The sequence below is a fragment of the Pristis pectinata genome, chromosome 21 (genome assembly GCF_009764475.1).
Source record: "Pristis pectinata isolate sPriPec2 chromosome 21, sPriPec2.1.pri, whole genome shotgun sequence".
Classification (NCBI taxonomy): domain Eukaryota; kingdom Metazoa; phylum Chordata; class Chondrichthyes; order Rhinopristiformes; family Pristidae; genus Pristis; species Pristis pectinata.
The window spans coordinates 20597923-20610127 of NC_067425.1; the positions used below are offsets into that span (position 1 = coordinate 20597923).

At 39.5% G+C, this 12205-nt stretch overlaps 1 protein-coding gene across 1 annotated transcript in view; it reads left to right on the forward strand.

The window, feature by feature from the left end:
- Positions 1–12205, forward strand: part of LOC127581201 (double C2-like domain-containing protein beta) — a 191341-nt gene that overhangs the window by 81675 nt on the left and 97461 nt on the right. The gene's annotated exons all lie outside the window — the stretch shown is intronic.

Genomic DNA, 12205 nt, shown 5'->3' on the forward strand with positions numbered 1-12205 from the left:
TAGAGAATTCCAAAGATTCACTACCCTCTGAGAGAAGAAATTCCTTCTTATCTTCATGTGAAATGGGCAACCCCTTTTTTTCCAAAACTATGCTCCCTAATTCTAGATACCCATTGGAGGAAACATCCTCTCAGTATTCACTCTATCGATCCCCCTCAGAATCATATGTTTCAACAAAAGCATCTCTCGTTCTTCTACACTCCAACGAGTATCGGCCCAAACTGCTCAAACTTTCTTCATATGTCAACACCTTCATCCCAGGAACCAGCTGAATATTCTCTGCAGTGCCTCCAATGCAAGCACATCCTTCCTCCAACATGAAGAGCAAAACTGTGCTTGGTACTCCTGGTGCAGTTTCACCAGCATCCTGTACAGATGCATCAAAACGTCCCTACTCTTATAACCCATTTATCCCAATTCTCTGCTTTCTGTTAGTTAGTCACTCCCTATCCATGTCAATGTATTACCTAAACCACATGTACTCTTACCTTGTGTAATAATTATTTATTTGGCACCTTACTGAATACTTTCTGGAAATTCCTTTATTCTCCCTATTTATTACATTCTTAAAGAACTCTAGGAGATCTGTCAAGCAAAATTTCCCTTTCATAAAACCATGTTGAATCTAACTAATTGTCTTATCATTTTCTAGATGTTCTGCCATTGTTTTGTTTATACTGGATTCCAGCATTTTCTCAGTGACAGATATTAGACTAACTGGCCTATAGTTTCCTTTGTTCTATCTCTTCCCATTTCGAACAGTGGGGTTATATTTGTGGTTTCCAGACCTCTAGGACCTCTCCAAAATCCAATAGATTTTGGTAGATTACGACTAATATATACACTATCACTGTAGCCACTTCCTTTAAGAACCCAAGATGCAGGCCATCAGGTCCAGGGGAGCTGTCGGTCTTTATCCACTTTAGATTGCCTGGAATGTTTTGCTGTGGGTTAGAGATTGTTTTAAGTTCCTCTTTCCCTGTAGCCCTTTGATTATCTATTATTAATGGGATTATTTTAGTGTCTTCTACCATCAAGACTGATCCAAAATAATTATTTAGAATTTCAGCCATTATTATAATTCCCATTATTAATTCTCCAGTCTTATCATCAAAGGGACCAACAGTTGGCACTACATTCTCAGATCCATGTTACTTGCATGCCAACAACAGACTCCCAAAACTCTATTCCGAATTCTGGTATGGGAAAAGATTACCAGGTGGACTGAGGAAAAGGTTAATGCTTCCTTGGAAAAATGCAACACACCCACTGACTCCAGGGAATCCCTCACGCATGACTGCTTAAAGTAGAGGTAGAGCAGTCTGGATTGCAATGCCAACCTTGAATTCATGCAACAGGAGTGCACAAAAGCCCAGTGTACACGGCAGAACAGAGACATCACCTCATAAACTACCTACTGCCCACTCCATCTAGAACTGTCTGCCTCAACTGTGGAAAACTTTGCAAATGTCACATTGTCATCATCATTTACCTCAGAACCCATGGAAATGAAGTGAAAGCAAGTCATCCTCAATCCTGTCGGTGGTGTTGTTTCTGCTTGTGGGAAAATTTCTTGAAAGCTGCATCGATTATTCAAAATCAAATTAAATTCTTAAAATCACCAATTTTCTCCATCTACAATTATTTGCCAAATAGATATTAAAATAGCCCAAGTTTTGAAGTGTTGATGGCATATGATTGCACAATATTGGAACCCACGCCCCAATTGAACAATCAGTTGAAAAAGCTTGACACCTTCCCACGAGTATGTAATCAGTAGCTACTGATATGCAGCACACTCAGGCATTATAAGAAACAGTTGGCATGCCTTCATAGTTTTTCAATTAAGCACCCTTCAGCCATGGATCATTTACCAAAATAAGTTCTTCTAACTATCAGATAATTTAATGCACATATTTTTCAACTAAAACATTCACTTAATTGGGTAAAGAGTCTTTTTATTTGCAGCTACTAACTGACTCTAGACGACCAAGCCATTGTAAGGGAAAACATAATTAGGCAACACTTAGATTTTAAAATCCTCCTCATCCTTGCTTTCAAATTCGTCTAAGGCCTCCCCTCACCCTTCACTCTGTAATCTCGTCCAATAGGACAACTCACCAAGGTTCATGTGCTACTCTAATTCTAACCTTCTGAGTATCTCTTGTTCATGTCTGCCCATTTAGTCATCAAGACCTGCAGCTGATATCTCCTCTATAAATCTTTTGAACATTCTACCTCTCCTTCATAGAGATGGTCATTACAGCTCAGAAACAGGCCCTTCAACCCACCAAGTCCATGCTAATCATCGAGCAACCACTACACCAATCCCACACTAATCCCATTTTATTCTTCCCACATTCCCCTCAACTCCCCACAGATTCTGCCTCATATTACACACTAGGAGCAATTTACAGTGGCCAATTAACCTGCCAATCTGCATGTCTTTGGGATGTGGGAGGAAACCAGAGCACCTGGAGGAAACCCATGTGGTCACAGGGAAAATGTGCAAACAGACGTTAAGATTGAACTCTGGCCACTGGAGTTATAGAGCATTAGCTCTACAAACTGCACCACTGTGAATGTCAATTATTTCCTCTTTCAAGATACTCTTTTAAAATATAAATTTTTGTCAAAGCATTTGTTCATCTGACAGCATCTCCATATATGGCTTAGGTCAAATTTTGTTTGATAATTCTCCTGTGGAGTGTGTTGGAATAACTTGCTACATTGCAAATTATTATTGATGCAAATGAATTTCATACAAAGGCAGTAATACACTGTTATCACAAAGAATTCTCTCAGGGCATTGAAATGAGTAAAATGATACTGGATTTTAAATGAATAAAAGCTTCCATTACATTCTCAACATTTAGCTTGTTTTTTACAATGTAAAAATAATTACAAATCTTTGGGTTTTGCCAGAGACGTAAATTCTGTGGAAGTCCTTTCAGTCTTCAGTTTGGACATTTAAAACCTGTGATTAGTTATTTCTAGTGCAACCTGAATTTAATTCCTATTCAAGTCAAGTCACCTCTGAAAATTACTACCTATTATTTTGTGGCACAAGAAGAAAAGTTAAATTCATAGAAGGAGCACAGAAATATCAAAGATTTAATGGGGTGCCTATGCTCCCAGCCAATATTTTACAATAGGGTGGCAGTGAATCAATGGCCCAGTTTATGGTGTGCTGAATTTTGGTTTCTATTGAAGCCAGTGAAAAAGAAATCTAAGCACAGCATGTTGACATTTTTTAGCAGTTTATTTGGCTCATTGCCATTTCAATGTATACCCATTCATGTCTAATTGGCTAATTTCACCCAGTGTATCCAAAAGAAAGTTTAGCACTGAAATAATGAACAAGGTATCTAAAGATACATGTAAATTTAACTACTTTGAGTGTCGAGATTACAAAATCAATTATCCCAACAGACAGAAGAATTCTTACTACTCTTTTTGTCCCTTGATTATTCACAACATGGTATCTGGGTCTCATTCAGACATTTCTTGTTGTTCATGAACCTCAGTGGAACTTTGTAATGCGGAACATTATCTTCAACTGCAAACAGTCATCCAAAAGAACAGTCACAAAGTTCTTTCCCTAAATTCTAAATCAGCTGATTAAAGCTCAAACTGCGAACAAAGTGTTGGGTTGGAAAGGAAATTTAGCTGAAAGCACAAAAAGGGGGAGAAAGGATCAATGCAAAAAAAAAGCCAGAAAAGAATCTTGAATGTATTTGTGCTGAATTAACTTTGGCACGTGACCTATCAATGAAGCAGCATTTGCTGGGGTGTGTAGTGATAAAGCATTGTATCTGGATTAGAAACGTTGAGATCAAGACTTATTACAATCTCTATGTATTTATCCCAAGCAAAGGCCTTGTGAAAGTGTTTCAATCTTGGTAACTGAGCACCATTAGTATTGCCTTAAAGTATTTTTGAATCCAAGATCCCTGAAAATCTAAGGATCACTGCAGATAATTTTATCATTTAAACTAGTGGAAATCTAGTATAATGCTTGAAGGATTAAAGAGCTAGCAAATTAAGAAATTTAGTGAGCCACAAACCTATATTGTAAAACCAAGATAAGGAAATGAACCAAGCTGTATGCAAGAGCTAAAGAAGAGGCAAGGCCATGAACTCTAAATAAAGATGTGTACGATGGAAATTAGTTATCAACACCCAAGATATAAGAAAGTGAAGATGTAGCTTGTGATTTGCATGTTATCTATTGTGAAACTGTGATATAAGGATATTATGAGTCATTAGTTAATGGGAGAATTGTAGATTTTCGGTAAAATATGGTACACTGAATGATGACTTGTTCTGAAATATAGGAGTAAAGGTCAAACGTGTACTCATTTTTTCAGCAAGGGCTTCAATATGATTTATCTTTATAAAGATTGGATACAAGGTGTAATTTTGTATTTATAGGTTTAGTTTTAAGCCTACAGAAAACACCTTGCTGGATGTTTTTGTTAGATTGCCAGTGAAAGAGAAGAATAAAATTGAAACATCCCATTAGTGACAAATGAGGAATGTTCTGAATTTTACAACTCCTCTATTGCACCTTAAATTTGCTTCAAGTACGACAGTAAACTATCAACTATGGCAAATTTGTTGAGCCTATAAGGGTTTAACATATATTTCCTTTTTTAAGATTTGTGTAAGAATGAAAAATGTGTTTCTTACATTATTCATTACAGTGGAAGATATTAAATTAGACATCCCAGATGGGATTCCAACAGTCATGGTGCCCCAGGCACACTACACCTGCCACGGGAGGATTGCTAAATTCACGCCAACAAGCAATAACAATGACAACTTACATTTTATGTAGTCTTTTAACATTAAATAAAATGAGACAAAGTAGTTTGTAAGTGCGTAAGGAACAATAATGGATGCTAAGCCAAAGGAGAGCATAGGTGGAGCTTGTAGAAAGGCTTGAGGGAAGGAGTGTAGGAAATAAGTGAATGAATTCAATTGTCAGTGGTGAAGTGAAGGGAAGAGAAGGGCTGGAACCAGTGGAGGGAAGTGACTGAGAGCAACTGTATACCTACCTACTTTCTGATAAAAGGATATTCCTTCTTGAAATGGTCTGTGGCAGAATTACAAACTCCAGATTCAAAGGTTATTTGGATACACAAGAGAGACTGCAGATGCTGGAAATCAGGAGCAACCCACAGAAAATGCTGGTGGAACTCAGCAGGTCAGGCAGCATCTATGGATGAGTATGAACAGTCCACGTTTCAGGCCGAGACCCTTCATCACAAGATCACAAGATAAGGGAGCAGAAGCAGGCCATTCGGCCCATCGAGTCTGCTCCAAGGAAAAGGGAAAAAGAAATGGGGTGGGAAAAAAAGAGAGAGAGAAAAAAAAACTATTCTAATCCCATTTGCCAGCCTTATCCCCATATCCCTTGATACCCTGACTATTTAGATATCTGTCTATCTCCTCCTTGAATACCCCCACTGATCTGGCCTCCACTGCTGTGCGTGGCAAGGAGTTCCACAATTTCACCACCCTCTGGGTAAAGAAACTTCTCCTCATCTCTGTCTTGAAACTGTACCCTCTAATTCTAAGATTGTGCCCTCTGGTCCTGGACACGCCCACCAAGGGAAACAGCCTAGCCACATCTACTCTATCCTTACCTGTCAACATTTTAAATGTCGCTACGAGGTCCCCTCTCATCCTTCTGTACTCCAGCAAGTACAGTCCAAGAGCCGACAAACGCTCATCATACTTAAGCCCTTTCATTCCTGGAATCATTCTCGTAAATCTCCTCTGAACCCTCTCCAACGTCAGCACATCCTTCCTAAGATGCCGGGGCCCAAACTGCGCCACAGTATTCCAAATGAGGCCTCACTAGCGCCCCGTAGAGCCTCATCAACACTTCCTTACTTTTATACACTATACCTCTCGAGATGAATGCCAACATAGCATTCGCTTTCTTAACCACCGATCCAACCTGGTGGTTAACTTTTAAGGTATCTTGTATGAGTACCCCCAAGTTCCTTTGTACTACCGCACTATCAATCTTCTCTCCTTCTAGATAATAATCTACCCGCTTATTTCTACTTCCAAAGTGTACAACTGCACATTTCTCAACATTGAATCTCATCTGCCATTTCCTTGCCCATTCTCCTAAACTGTCTAGGTCCCTCTGCATTCTTTCTATTTCCTCTATGCTCCCTACTCCTCCACTTATCTTGGTGTCATCCGCAAACTTAGCCACACAACCATTTATTCCATCATCCAAATCATTGATGTACAAGGTAAAAAGGAGAGGCCCCAACACCGACCCTTGCGGCACACCACTAGTAACCGGTAACCAACCAGAACGAGATCCTTTTATTTCCACCCTTTGCTTCCTGCCAACCAGCCAATTCTCCACCCATTTGCTACCCTGCCCATAATTCCATGACCTCTCATCTTATTAATCAGTCTCTTGTGAGGCACCTTATCGAAGGCCTTTGTGAAAGTCTAAATACACAACATCTACCGCCTCTCCCTTATCCACCCTACCTGTGATTTCTTCAAAAAACTCCAATAGGTTGGTCAGACAGGACCTCCCCTTCACAAAACCATGTTGACTAGGTCCTATCTTGCCTTGCGCCCTCTAGGTATTTCGGTAACCTCCTCCTTGAGGATAGACTCCAATAATTTTCCCACCACTGACGTCAGACTAATAGGTCTGTAATTGCCTTTGTGCTGCCTCCCACCTTTCTTATACAACGGAACTACATTCGCTACCCTCCAGTCCTCCGGAACCATGCCAGAATCTATTGATTCCTGAAAATAATCGCCAACGCCTCCGCTATCTCCACAGCCACCTCTTCAGAACCCGGGGATGCACCTCATCCGGTCCGGGAGACTTATCAGCCTTAAGCCCCTTTAGTTTTCCAAGCACCTTCTCCCTATTAATCTCAATTGAACTCAGCTCCAATTTGTGAGACTCCTGACTAATGGGCACATTGCTTATGTCCTCCACGGTGAAGACCGATGCAAAATATTCATTCAATTCCCTTGCCATCTCACTATCATCCATTATAATACCTCCTGCACCGTTATCAATTGGTCCTATGTCAACCCGTGTCTCTCTTCATCTGATATCTCAATGAAGGGTCTCGACTCAAAGGTTATTTGCCCTTGATGTTTTCTTCAGCATCATGGATTTCCTCAGAGCATTCAGCTCATTGTGTCTTGACATCTACTTTCATTTAACTGGAGCAGTAAGTGGTCATATGAGGAAGAAAATCAGATCAGACATAGGGAATAACCATATCTCCATTATTTTTATCTTTGCACCAGTCCTACACTTTCTCCAGACTGGGACCAGTCTCAGCAATCTCACATTGTGCATTAGGGTGAAAACCCATGTAGCAGGTCTGTGTCCTTTTAACATATTCCTTATGCACCATTACTGAGCATTTCCTGAATGCTCTAATAAAGAATATGACTTATGAATTCCAGTGGTGTAAAAGCTAAACTCTGAAAGGTAAATTAAAAGATAAATAGAATTAACAATGCTGGGAATTGAACTTTAAAATCAGAAATAGCTAGAGATGTCCATCAAACATCCAAGGCAAAGATAATATTTGAAAAGATAAGGACCCAAAGAATTGAAGAAGGAATATGTCATTTGGCACCTCATGTCCATTCTGCCAATCACTACTTTCCTGCACTAACCCCATATCCCTTGACTCCCTTAATATCTAAAAATCTGTCTGTCTTGATATACTCAGACATTGAGTCTCCACAGCCCTCTTTGGTAGAGAATTACAATGATTCATTGCTTGCTGGGTGAAGAAATTTCTTATCATCAATGGCTAACTCTTTATTTTGAGACTGTGTCATCTGATTCTAGACACCCCAGCTGGTGGAAGTATCCCTATATCCACCCAGTCAAGTCCTGTAGAAATGAGATCACCGCTCTTTCACCTAAAGTCAAGAGAGTATAGGAGCAGCTGGCTTACTTCTCCTTATAATACTCCCCCATCTCAGGAATCAATGTGGTGAACTTTCATACCATTCCCCCTTCACAACAAATCCTTCCTTAGGTACGAGAGCAGACCTATACACAATATTTCAGGTGCTGTCTCATCAGGACCTTGTATCATTCCAGTAAGATGTTTTCACTCTTGTACTCAAATCCTCTTGCAGTAAAGGCCAACATATAGTGTGACTTCCTAATTGCTAACTGTACTTGCACATTAACATTCAATGATTTGTGTAAAAAAATATGTCCAAGTCCCTCTGAACACCAACACTTTTCAATCTCTCACCGTTTGCAAAATACTCAATGTGTTTATCTTTTTTTAACTAAAGTGGATGGTCTTACATTTTTCACATTGCAATCCATTAGCCATGTCTTCACACATTCACTTAGCCTATCCATATCCCCCTATAGCCTCTCTGTATCCTTCACGCAGAGCACATTGCCTTCTAGTTTTGAATCATCGACAAACTTGCACATATTATACTTGGTCCCCTCATCCAACTCCTTGATAGGGATTGTAAACAGCTTGGACCCAGCACTGAACCATGCAGCACCCCACTGATCACATTATCCCAATCCAAAAGTGACCCATTTATTCCTACTTTATGCACAAAAAATGAGTAATTCTCAATCCACACCAGTATATATCCCTGATATGCTCTTGTTTTGTTGGATAATAACTTATGTGGCACTTTATCTAAGGGCTTCTGAAAGTCCAAATGCACCGCATCCTCTTGATTTCCCTTATTGATTCTTCTAGTTACAACTTCAAAAAGCTCTGATTTGTGGAATATGATTTCCCTTTCATAAATCCATGTTGACGTTCCACAATCCCATTATTATTTTCCAAGTGCCCTGTTACCACTTCCTTATTATAATGAATCAAAGTATTTTCTTTTTTTCCCTCATCAGATGGTGATCTTGGTGCTGTAGATTTCCAGAAATTTCTGTTTGTTTTAATTTATTACTGTTTAAAATGTGGGCATTGCAGGCAAGAGGATTATTTGTTGCTCTTTCCTGATTGCACTTGAGAAGGTAGGCTGCCTTTTTGAAGTACAGTAATTCTTGCTGTTAAAGTAGTCCCACAATGTTGTTGGTTTGGGAGCTCTAGATTTCAGTCCATAGATTTTGAAGTCAGCAATGTGTATGACCTGAAGGGTTTCCATATACCTGCTGCTCTCCCCTTCTGGTAGAGAAATATCCATATTGCATGATATTGTACAATAGCAATGCCAGATTAGTTACAGTATTCAATCTCAAAATTATAGTTAACTATATGGGTTGAACATGTTTATTAATTTATCATATTATTCCACAGTTAGGTGCCTTAACTTCTTTCCATCATTTGTCCAATTCATTAATAGAATTTGAAGTTAATTTTAAAAATGCTCATTTTGTGCCCGTGTGTGTTTTCATTAGCAGAAAATAAGGACAAGTAAGGATTAGCCTCGATGGAGACACAAGAGATTCTGCAGATGCTGGAATCTGGAGTAACACACACAAAATGCTGGAGGAACTCAGAAGTCAGATAGCACTTATGGAGGGAAATAAACAGTTGACATTTTGGGTCGAGACCCTTCATCAGCACTGGAAAGGAAGAGGGCAGACCCGTCATCATACTTCACCTGGACTCACCTATCACCTGCCAGCTTGTGCTCCTCCCCCTCCCCCGACCTTTTTATTCTGGCTTCTGCCTCTTCCTTTCCAGTCCTGATGAAGGGTCTCGACCCGACATGTCGACTGTTTATAGATGCGACCTGCCCTGCTGAGTTCCTCCAGTGTTTTGTGTGCATTGCTAAGGATCAGCCTCTATAATTTTCTTATGCTTCTATTTCTTATGTTCTTATCTTCTCTCCGTTTGATCAAAAGGATTGGCAATTGCCTAGTAGATTGAAGTTTTCCATGCTTTGTTTTATCAATGGGAAAACTCATTCTAAGAATATGGGTATTTCTCCTGGAATACATTGTCATGAAGATGTTGCATGTTTGCACAATATCAGCTACTGAAATGATTGCTGCAGCCTAGTGTACTGAGCGTTGATAGCTTACAAAGAACTTGTTAAATGTACGTGCAGTGCCAGGAGCTTCCTGAGGTGTTTTTCTGATTAGCAATTACAACGTCAGCTGAGGAGCCCAGGATAGATGCATAAATGGCAGGCTGCCAGTTGGGAGAATTCCTGACTAAATTCCCACTACTGTGGTTGTTACGTAGCAGGCTAGGTCTCTGGGATTCCCACCCTTTCCCTAATCCCACCCCTTCACTCTCCTAAGAGAATGAATTATCTTTCTTCTTTTGGTGTTCTTGTTTGTTTCTCCCAGCCAACTGTTGCCCAATGATATCTAATTTTGAGATTGAATATTATAACTAATCTAGCATTTTTAATATATAATAAACATGTGCTATATAGGTATCTATCCACTCAAAAGGCCAAGGGCAGCAGGTGCATGGAAACCCTACAGGTCACACAAGCCCACTCCACTCTTGTGACACCCTGTGTGGTTTTCCCATATTTTGTCAATGAAGCTATTGGCTTCTACTCTTACATGCTAACTCTGCTTGATCGGAACATCATCCTTGGTCTTAAGTCCACATGTACAAACTGGTGAGATCAAGCAGTATTATCAAAATCTAAGGTGCTTTTAAGGCTCTTAAGATTCCACCGACAGCTTGACTGGCTTATGTGTCACATGTAGAGCTAACGCCATGCTCAAATACCTGAATTGAATTGCAACCTTGCCAACACAACTCAAACTGTTATTTTTATTCTCTGTATTGTGAATTGTGTTTAAAAGAGAAAGTTTATTTAATATTCATAGCTTGATGTACCTGCTTCTTTATTTGTTTTTATTCCCTGGGATCCTATCCTAAAAATTTACTTTCACTTAGTCTGGCCACATTTCCTACTGAAGTGAATAAGGTTAAAAAGTAAACCTTAATAATCCACTACAAAGCAGCTTCTGTTCCATTTTGTAAATGTGGATTAAAAGACTTTCAAATAACTTACAGTGGAGCTACTAAATTGCACAGTCCTAATGCTTTCATGCAGTAAGGCACTCTGGAGTTTTATTACAATTCACACGTCTTGCCTCCTGCTATTTTAGTGGATTTTGTTTCCACAAGTGGTCTAGACCAGAGCAGGTTGTTTAATTATCTAAAAGTGTCTGATTGGGTAATTCAAAAGCACCCAGTGGTGTTCTCATGTCTCCATAGAGCGATGTTATATTGGTCTACGAAGTGACATATTACCCACTCCACATATACACAGAGACATTCTTGTTAGAGGTAGTCATGTTGGCCATTGATAATTGTGCTCCTTGCATCATATTAATATATGCTGAATATATCCTTTACTTAGCCTGTGAAACTGCAACTTTGGTTAACACTTATGCAGTTGGTATAATCCTCAGATCTTTGGATAAATTATGTAAAGTATCATTGAATGAATTGTAGAACCAAAAAAATTTTTAAAAAGCAGTATTTAACCATTATTTGTGCAAGTAAGGGAATTGGACATAGGGAGCTTTTGTGCAAACAAAGAAAAAGCTTTCTGCTGTGGACCTCTGGTAAACATAGTAGATTAGTGTTTGCATCTACTGCCAGCATAGTTCTGCTATGCCTGCTATGCCTGCACCCTCCATGTTTGTAGTGTGTGTTTGGTATCTTGTAGGCAATTCCAATAAATGGTGGTATTTTCCATGCATAAATTCAATGTAAAGCTTTCACTTGATCAGCAAGTTTAAGTTAATGGCCTTGTTAATATTGGGTGTGGTGGACTTTGGTTTTGAAATTTGGCATTACGTAAGGAAGACAGACTTGACCACAATGTAGGGCAATTCCCTCCTTTCAGACATAGGCCACTTTGCATGATAAAAAGTTAGAATTACTCCCTCAAAATGCTGCATCTTGGTCCCCAAATCCATTTCCTCCCCTACAAGGAGCTTATTACCCTCAACGATCTTTGACGACAGCCACGGATGATCTGGTAGAGTTGCTTTAGGAGCTGGAGAACAAGAGGAAGAAGAGAACAGAAGCAGGAAAAAGGGCACTGTGTTGGAGAGTATACCCACAGTGGCACACAAGGTGCACGTACTTTAGTATTTTTGAGGGCAGATGTATAGATGTATTTGCTTTCTAGGTTGTAGCAAGTGTACCTCCATTCCAGGAGAGCACTTACATTTTTTTTCCATATACAGAGGAGTACAGTG